Raw genomic sequence first — 8,938 nt, 5'->3', positions numbered from 1 at the left:
GAGAGACAGCAGAGATGCATGACTTTGTCATTCATGGTTCTCAGATCTGCAGTGCATTGGTCATTGGAGTCAAGTCACCAACCTTAAGGGCAGAAATGGAAGGGAAAAGGCTGTTGGTGAACGTTCCAATCAATCTTCATAAGGACCTTCATGCAGCTGATGGATGTGGCTGAAGTAAAAAACAAAATAACTTTTTATTCCATTAAAAGCATAAGACTAGGACATTGGCACATTGTATTTTGAATGCTTAGATTAACAGTTTGGTTATAGGAATGTGTTTGTGCTCAGGACACACAGAAATAAAGGAGTAATTTTATACCATTATTTTTTTATGCAGCAGAGGATCTTATTTTCCTGGATCCTTGGTGGCATTCAACAATCACCTTATCATCCAATGTGGGCGGCCAGCCTCTAAATTCAAATTTCCACAAACATATGCAATAAGCTGAATACATTGAATGGAAATTTATTGGAAAAGTATAACATATACATTTATTGGAAAGAGTAAACATTCATTTTTTGGAAAGGGTTCACACATTCAATTTTAAGGTATTCAATTTTAATATAATCCAAGAAATCCAAGGTAGGGTGATCGCAGTAACAAACAATGTACCCTAGTTATAGAGTTTGGTCAGCACCAGGAAAACAAGGTAGTTGAACCGATATTGAAGTATCTGTTTCAGTCACATAAGGATACTGAGATTGACCAATTGTACAGATCAGAAACATGTTTTTTAACCCCTTCCATGCTCATGACGAGCTGAGCTCGTCATGAGTTGCGCCGCTCGCATGCTCATGACGACCTCAGCTCGTCATGTAACGCGGCTTTTTAAAAAAAAGCCGCACAGCGTGAGAAAAGCCGCCGCACGCATGCGGTTAACGATTATATGGAATTCAGGGCAATCTAACCCTGCTAAACTCTTCAATCATTAAATCAGAATTAATTATTTAATGTCGTGTAATATGTCCTCTTCAGTTACTTTCTGGTAAGTGGCATGGTCCAATGAGCATGTCTGGTTAACACAAGAGATTATAACTTTTCTCCAGGTACATTTTATGTAATATCATATAAAATCACCATATGGCGGTCTACAATGTTTTAAGTGGAATTCTTAGCTGCCAATATGCCTAAAGCAGCAGAGGAATAGTTCATAAAAAGTACTACACAATGATAAAAAGGAAAATAGAAATATAATGGAAACAACAATAAAAGTATGCGCCTTTCTCAATGGGTAAATAGCCCTGAAATGCACAGCAAATGGTGGACAGTTCAAATCCCTAGGGGCAGATTTATGTTAACTGGCGCATCCCCAGGGATGCGCCAGTTAATGTGCGCCACAGTGCGCCACAGCTCCGCCACCCATGGTGCGCCGCATTTACAATGCGGCGCACCATGGGGCAAAAACGGCACAGATGCGTGACGCATCTGTGCCGTTAAGGTGGTGCATTGCTGGAGTTGCGTCGCAAGCGCGACGCAGCTCCAGCAAGGCTCGGGGGTGCCCCATCTTAACAATGCTGCGTCAAGACCTACGGCTGCTTCAAGCAGGCGCAGGCTTTTGACGCAGCATTGGCCTGAAAGTGACTGAGTGAAATCTTATAGATTTCACTCAGCCACTTTTGCGAGGCGCACCTGCCCCGGAACGCCCACCCTGCGCCGGAACGCCCACAAGCGGCTCAGGGCTTTACAACGTGACGCATCTGCCTAGATGCGTCACGTTGTAAATCGTTCGTAGGGATGCGCCATGTTTACGGCGCCTTGCGTGACGCAACAGCGGCGTAAACGTGGCGCAAGGGCCTCATAAATCTGCCCCCAGGTACTTAACGACCACCAGATATTCAAAACATTAACATTTAATGCAAGCCGTGCACCTTTAAATAAGAAACACCTGGACGTTTTCACATGTTGTTGCAATGGTCTTTACAATGAACATAATACTCTTTGTTTGCTTTCCCATCATTATAACAATACTCTTCAAAAGAAAAATGCATTGGAATTATATGTGACCTATTTAGCAGAAATGCTGATTAGCCCATCCTAAGAGTTGCTATTTGGGTGATGAAAGGACAATGGGAGTAAGTTAGGAGCTTTAGTTGTTAGAGAGAGAGAAGGTTCTAGGCAGGACTTGGGCCATTTGCGTTCCTTGGAGTGTCCCATCCAGGAAGGCTGATGACAGCCATGTGCAAAGTTTCACACTCATATAGCTCATGTTATGGGTTTTCCAGCCTAGAGCCAGCAATCTCCAGTGGCAGACGCTATTCATTGGAGGTAGTGGGCAGGGGGGATTGCAAGGGTTGCAAAAATAAAACTTCAGGCCGGCCACCTGGCCAGCTGCCGTCTCTCGATCGGCTCACTGCCACCTCTGCTCCTGGAAGCAGGAAGCACCTAGGCTCCTTACTCCCCTAGCCATTCACAGTGCTGCAATGGAGCGCGATGATTGGTCTGAGCACCGCGGAACAGCGATCAGGTGGGTAATGGGAGCCTGGAACACGTTCTGCACCCAGGCTGTAATGCAGCCTGGGTGCAAAACATACAAAGTGCGCATGACGGTTTGGCCGGCCAAACCACTGTTTTGTTTTGTTGGTTTGACAAACCACTCCTCCCCTGCCCTGCTCTGGCAGTCCAGCCCCACCCGAACCAGTAGAGGAAAACTAAAATAATAATAACACTAGTAAAATTATCATTTTTGCTCCTCCACCTTAGCAAAGGAGCCACCACTGGCATTCTCACTACCGGCTGTGACAGGCATCAGCATTATTGTCAGCACTGCAGAAAGAAGATGAAGTTATGAAATGGTACCCTGCCAAAGAGAGTTCCTGAACTGTAGACGGTGGATTAATGCTCCCTGTCTGAAAACTATTTATAAAAGTGTGACCCAAATTGTCCTACTTGGTTCAAGTTTCAATCTGCTTCAATGGCCAAGGACGGTGGTACTTTGCATCTTACTTGAAGAGCTGCTGTTATCCAGGGCTGATCACCTTGATAGCCAGTCTCCCAAGGGCGAGGAGACATATTGCTGGTGAAGCTGTGGTCTGCCTAATATCTGGGAGCCTGCAACAGTGATAACCCTCTAGACCTACATTTCTTTAGTTTACAGCTTCTCAAAGCTCAAAGTTAGGGCATAAAAGACATTATTCTCCACACAATAATAATTGTTTTTCCTACAAATTTTATTTCATTTTTTTCTTTTTTTATCTTTTAATATTTTATCAGTTGTACTTTATTATCTGAATAATTAAGAAAGTCACATTTGAGTAAAATACTATGATTACAATTGAAAAGATATTTGTACTTTTTTAGAAGATAAAATATTAAAAGATAAAAGAAAAAAATGAAATGAAAATTGTAAGAATAACCAATTATTATGGTGTGGAGAGTAATGTTTTTTATGCCCTGACTTTGAGCTTTGAGAATCCGTAAACTAAAGAAATGTAGGTCTAGAGGGTTATCACTTTTGCAGTCTTGATTGTTTTTCCCCTGTTCCCTGACCTGTGAAGTAATCTTTTGTAGGGAGTTGCCTTGTTAATCCTAATATCTGGGAGCCTGCCTGCCTGCCTACTGAGCGTTGTGAAGGAGAGTGCCTTGTCCCACAGGAGCTATCCGCTAGAGAAAGAGAAGCCCAGCCACTGAGGCTAGGACAAGAGTGGCCTTGAAGAAGCAGTTTGCTAAGAAATTGTGTACTGAGCTAACCTGAGTGAATCCGAGGGACCCCCAAACTCACTGCTTAACTAAAGACAAGTTAATCAGCAATGATTGATTAAATAACTCTTTTCTCTGACTTCCACTCTGTCATCGCTGTACCCGAGGAACTCACTCCAGCACCTGGACCAGAGGAAAAGGATTCCCCACTGAGTGTTCTAAAACTGCCTGTCGCTTCTCTGAGCCACTGCAGATGGAGAGAGAAGGCAGTGGGGCAACCAGACGAGCCTCAATGACCACACGTGTGACTGTTTTCCTATGTGTTTAATAAATACACACCCACGTGTGGATGATTGAATTGTGCCCCATGATCAGGTAAACCCAACTCCTGACTGTGAATAAGCTGAACAGTTTTTGGGTGGACCTTTGAGAGATAATTGTGACTTGCATGCCAAATCTGCCTAGGCAAATGTTACTCACTGACTTCGGAATCACAGATTGCACGAATAATGCTCCACGTGAACCTGCACCCATGCTAACTTCTAACATGTTATATTTCACTGATGAACAAGCGTAGCGTGGATGCACATGCACCCCGATTAGTGCTAACTAACAACATATAAAAAGGTCTCCTCCAGTTAGCAGTATGTGACTGCAAAACAGTAGCCACAGATTAATCTCGAAATTCAGCTGGAGTATGATAATTACACCATGTCATCTGTAAGATGTACTTTGCAACTCACTATTAGAAGACCCACTGCCACTCAACACCTAAAGACCTGTATAACGTCTAATGAGATGGAGCACTCTAACCACTGCCCCTACTGCATTTCACTGACATAGCAAACAATGTCTATTCTGTCCTACCTCCTACCTCTAACGACATAATGGAGGACTGGTACTCTAGCCTTTCTGACAGTGGCGGCCCGTGCGGGTAAGCGTGGTGCGGCGGGGGCTGAAAGTGACAAACGACACAAGGTAAGTGTTTTTTATTTATTTATTTTACATTCCCTTTCCCTTCGTTTGGCAAATTCAATGCCCCCCGCCCCACTGCACTGTCTCTATCTGCTATAATCCATGCAACCATATAATATCATATTGCAATTCAATATCGGATCGGTCATTCATCAACAGGACAGTAATATAATATATTGTGGAATCTTGCAGGCAAATGGAGGGTATAAGTACAGGCTATACCAGCCCGCATAGCTAACCACTCAATACTCGCCAGCCAGGTCTTCAAAGACCAAAGAGATATGCTGCATTGTGCTTATTACAGGAGGATGATTATAATGCATCCTGTGAAATTGTTCTCGCTTGACAGGTCCTAATGGCCATCCTATAGAGGAGGACTGCAATACTGTCTATTCAGGCATATCTCTGGCTGCTTCTCACTCTTTCTTTACACCTGCTACCTCCCACAGATCCATAGAGCTCAGAGTGGATGACCTCCTGCCACAGGTAGCATAAGAAATTGAAGTGAGAAATGAAAAGATAACTAGCAATGCAATAAAAGGAACAGCACAGAGCTTCCAGAATCCATGTCTATCTCTCACACTCCCTCATCACACCCCAAAGCGATACCTCCCTTAACGGATAACCGCACCTCGGTGATCATCATGCACAACATGGAAACACTTCCCACACATACTCAAAGCAACAACAACACACTTCCAACCACACATTTACTCAATGTAGCAGGCTACACATGTGAATACGCACTCCAGTGCCCCACACAGGGGTAGTGAGCGGTATACAAATGGCATGAAACAATAAAACACATCCAGTTAGAATACTAGGAGAACGAAATGAGCCTGGGTGAGAAAAAGACAAGACCAAGGAAGAAAGCATGTGAATTGCGAGCAGTCAACCGATACAGACAGCAAAGCCCCCTAATGACGAGCATGGGGCTGACTGACATAGAACTCACTCAAACTATATGATTTTATGATTTGGAGGCAATATGTCTGCCAACAGACAGATAAACACATATATATAGACTACAACTCCCAACGTGCACCATGAAAAACGGCACACCAGAGGCATATAAAAAGGTGCAGTGACGAGGGGGATTGTGGGAACCCTTGGTTGATGTGCTGACAAACTCGCCTTTGAGAAAGGAGCGCGAACGCTCCGAAATGCATTAGGCAAATGAACTTTATTTAATCAAGGTTGTGTTCCGGTTTCTGGAAAATAAAAGGTGTTCCTTACAGCTGGAGGAGTGCGTTTCTCGTTTTTGGGACAAACTTGGCAGAAATGTATGTGCGGCGGTTCCGGCCGCAGAGAAGATGCACCTCCCCTGACAAACTCGTGGGGATCTCTTACCTGCAGTGCTTGGTGAAGGACGGCGCAGTTGTTTCCAGGATTGAGGAGCCGGAATTCAACCCTGGAGCCCACTGGAGGGTAAAAAGCAGTTCATGAAACAATTTGAAAGCACACAACCATTGGAGGTTATTAATGGGTACTAGACTCCAACTCCCAACGTGCACCATGGAAAACGGCACACCAGAGGCATATAAAAAGGTGCAGTAACGAGGGGGATTGTGGGAACCCTTGATTGATGTGCTGACAAACTCGCCTTTGAGAAAGGAGCGCTAACGCTCCGAAATGCATTAGGCAAATGAACTTTATTTTAATCAAGGTTGTGTTCAGGTTTCTGGAAAATATAAGGTGTTCCTTACAGCTGGAGGAGTGCGTTTCTCGTTTTTGGGACAATTTTGCAAACTTGGCAGAAATATATATATATATAGCTGAGATCTAATGAACAGCATGTTGGAAGGCATAGTCGAACTTTGCATAGCTATTTTTTAAATGCATTCCAAAGTCATGCCTAAATTATTTTCTTAGCCTTCAGTAGACCTTCCATTTATATGCAGAGCAACTGTGTCTGTGCTCATACCCATGGTAAAAAAAAATAGTTAGGGCCTCTGTAAATGTAGCCGTTAAAGGTGGGTTATTAAAAAGAAATGCAAGGCTGACAGTTTCTCTCCAAAAGGAAGTAGTCATGTGGAGAATTCAGTGAGGACGAAGCCATGATGTGCCAGTATTTGACATTCTAAAATGAGAGAAATCATCCTAGTCTGTTTTCTCATTGAAGCCGAGAATGGGATTGACACGGCGCGTGAGCACCTCGCGCCCGGACAGCCTCGCGCCTAGCAGCCAGAGCCTCATTCTCATGATCGATTCCGCCCTTGTGCTGGAACCGCTGATGCAGAAGAACGAGGCTCCGCTGCCCCCCTTCTTGCAGGGAGACGATTTAGACGTGGTGTTTTTAGAAACTACTGGTAACATCAAGTGTTATTAACGTGAATGTATTTGTCTCACTTTTCTGGCAATTTAGAGGTCAAGATTAGAAACTTGATATATTTTTTTAAGATAGTGTATACAATTGATTTTCTTTCAAATTTGTGTATTTCCTTATAAAAATGTTTTAATCCTCGGGGGCATATTATCAAGCCTGGGAGATAAAATTATCGCCACTTTATCGGCCGAAAACTGCCGATAAAGCGGCTATAATGGGCTTGATAGTATGCTCTATGGAATTCCAATCGAAGCCCATGTTAGATGTGAAGACATCTAACATGGGCTTCGATTGGAATTCCATAGAGCATATTATCAAGCCGATTATCGCTGCTTTATCGGCAGTTTTCGGCCGATAAAGTGGCTATAATTTTATCGCCCAGGCTTCATAATATGCCCCTTGATTCTTTAGAAATTGTGAAAGGGAAGTTATATAATTTGCCATTTGGTTCATACAAAGGAAGAAACAGCGGGGCATATTAGCAAGAAAACTGCCGCTAAAACGGCGATAATGGGCATGCTAATATGCGTTATAAAATTCCAATAGAAGCCCAGGTTGGATATCCTGCACATCTAACCTGGGCTTCTATTGGAATTCTATAACACATATTAGCAAGCCCATTATCACAGTTTTAGCGGCAGTTTCCTGCTGCTAAAACAGCGATAATTTTTTGTTCAACGTCTGTTTTTATTTTACCCCCAGAAGGGGCAGGGCAGGCCCACAAGAGCGGGCATCTACCCTAGGACGAACTAAACCAAACAGCGGACCAGAACGATCCAACACACAACCAGAAGCCTAAAGGAAGGCCACAAGATAGGAAGAGTAGTATGAGGAGGGGGTAGAGAGAAAGTCAGAGAAGAGAAAGTCAGGGAAGGAGAAACCAGAGGGCCCGGGGAGAAGCAATCCTCGTGACACACCTCGGGGAGCACAGTCCGGCCTCCATGGTCTTCATTTCGTGGGACTACGTGGGGTAAAGGGGAGCACAGCGTCATCCACCAAACGCAGAAACAGCGATAATTTTAATGAAGTTCTTGCTAATATGCCCCAGCGTTTTACAAAACGAAACTGTTCTGTAAACATAATGTCAGAACAACACTATCTTTCCATAATACACTACCGGCACCTACATTCTGTGATCATTTATGCCCGACCCTACCAGTACAACTAGAATTAGTCTCACGTCTACCTACCACAGGTGCCCACTGTCTCGCGCTCTCCTATTTGTTCACCTTTCAACTTCGTGATGATTGTCCTCTCAATGCTTTCAGTATATCCCCTTAATAATTTTCAGCCTTAGGTCCCCGCTTCGCCCCGTTACTCTCACTAACCTCTTCCTCATACACATCAGGCATTTGCCTCTAAACAGTCCCATTCTTGTCCCAACTTCCTGGTTTTCTTCTTTTCCTTGTGCACTCCCTTGAGGCCTCTACCCTCATGGGATAGTCAATAGAGGAGGAACACACACACCTATTACACACCCTGGCCTAAAAAATTAGTGCGCCTCCTTTAGCCTGCCAATTGGGCTAGAGTGTTGAATGTTAGGATGAAGAAAGACGAGGGATCAATAGAGATCATCCCATGACATCTTAGTATTATCTTTACATCCATATTCTTCAAACTATTATTAAACATGAGGACAATCCCAAGCCAAGAAGCAGATTGAGGTGAAAGAGTAAAGAAGAACACAATAGAAGATGTCATAAATGACAGCCATGAAGTGATCACCATCAATACACATACAAGGAAAAGCAACAAGACTCAAACTCTACCAACGCAGTAACAGACTACCACATAGTCAAGTTAGACCCATGCAGGACATCAGGTTGTGAGGAAAGTGCAGCAGGAAGCCCTACAACCATCCAAGAGGGGGACCCCAGAGGCAAGGCCCAGGAAGCAGAAACCCATCTTATTGAGCATCACAGAACAAAGGCGGGAGGAGAGAATCCTTTATCACATGTTAAACACAAACGATAATAATTTGAACTGAGAAACAATGAGTT

The 8,938-nt window shown here is 43.8% G+C and overlaps 1 long non-coding RNA gene across 1 annotated transcript in view; it reads left to right on the top strand.

Moving 5' to 3' along the window:
- Positions 1-5,741: 5,741 nt before the first annotated feature.
- Positions 5,742-8,938, top strand: part of LOC144761667 (uncharacterized) — a 96,296-nt gene continuing 93,099 nt past the window's right edge. Inside the window, exon 1 of the long non-coding RNA XR_013595838.1 lies at positions 5,742-6,160. This is a non-coding gene — a long non-coding RNA (uncharacterized LOC144761667). The remainder of the gene's footprint in view (positions 6,161-8,938) is intronic.

This window comes from Lissotriton helveticus, chromosome 6 (genome assembly GCF_964261635.1).
Source record: "Lissotriton helveticus chromosome 6, aLisHel1.1, whole genome shotgun sequence".
In the NCBI taxonomy this organism is placed as follows: Eukaryota; Metazoa; Chordata; class Amphibia; order Caudata; family Salamandridae; genus Lissotriton; species Lissotriton helveticus.
Note: the sequence above shows the minus strand (reverse complement) of the source record. Positions and strands in the feature narration are given on the sequence as shown.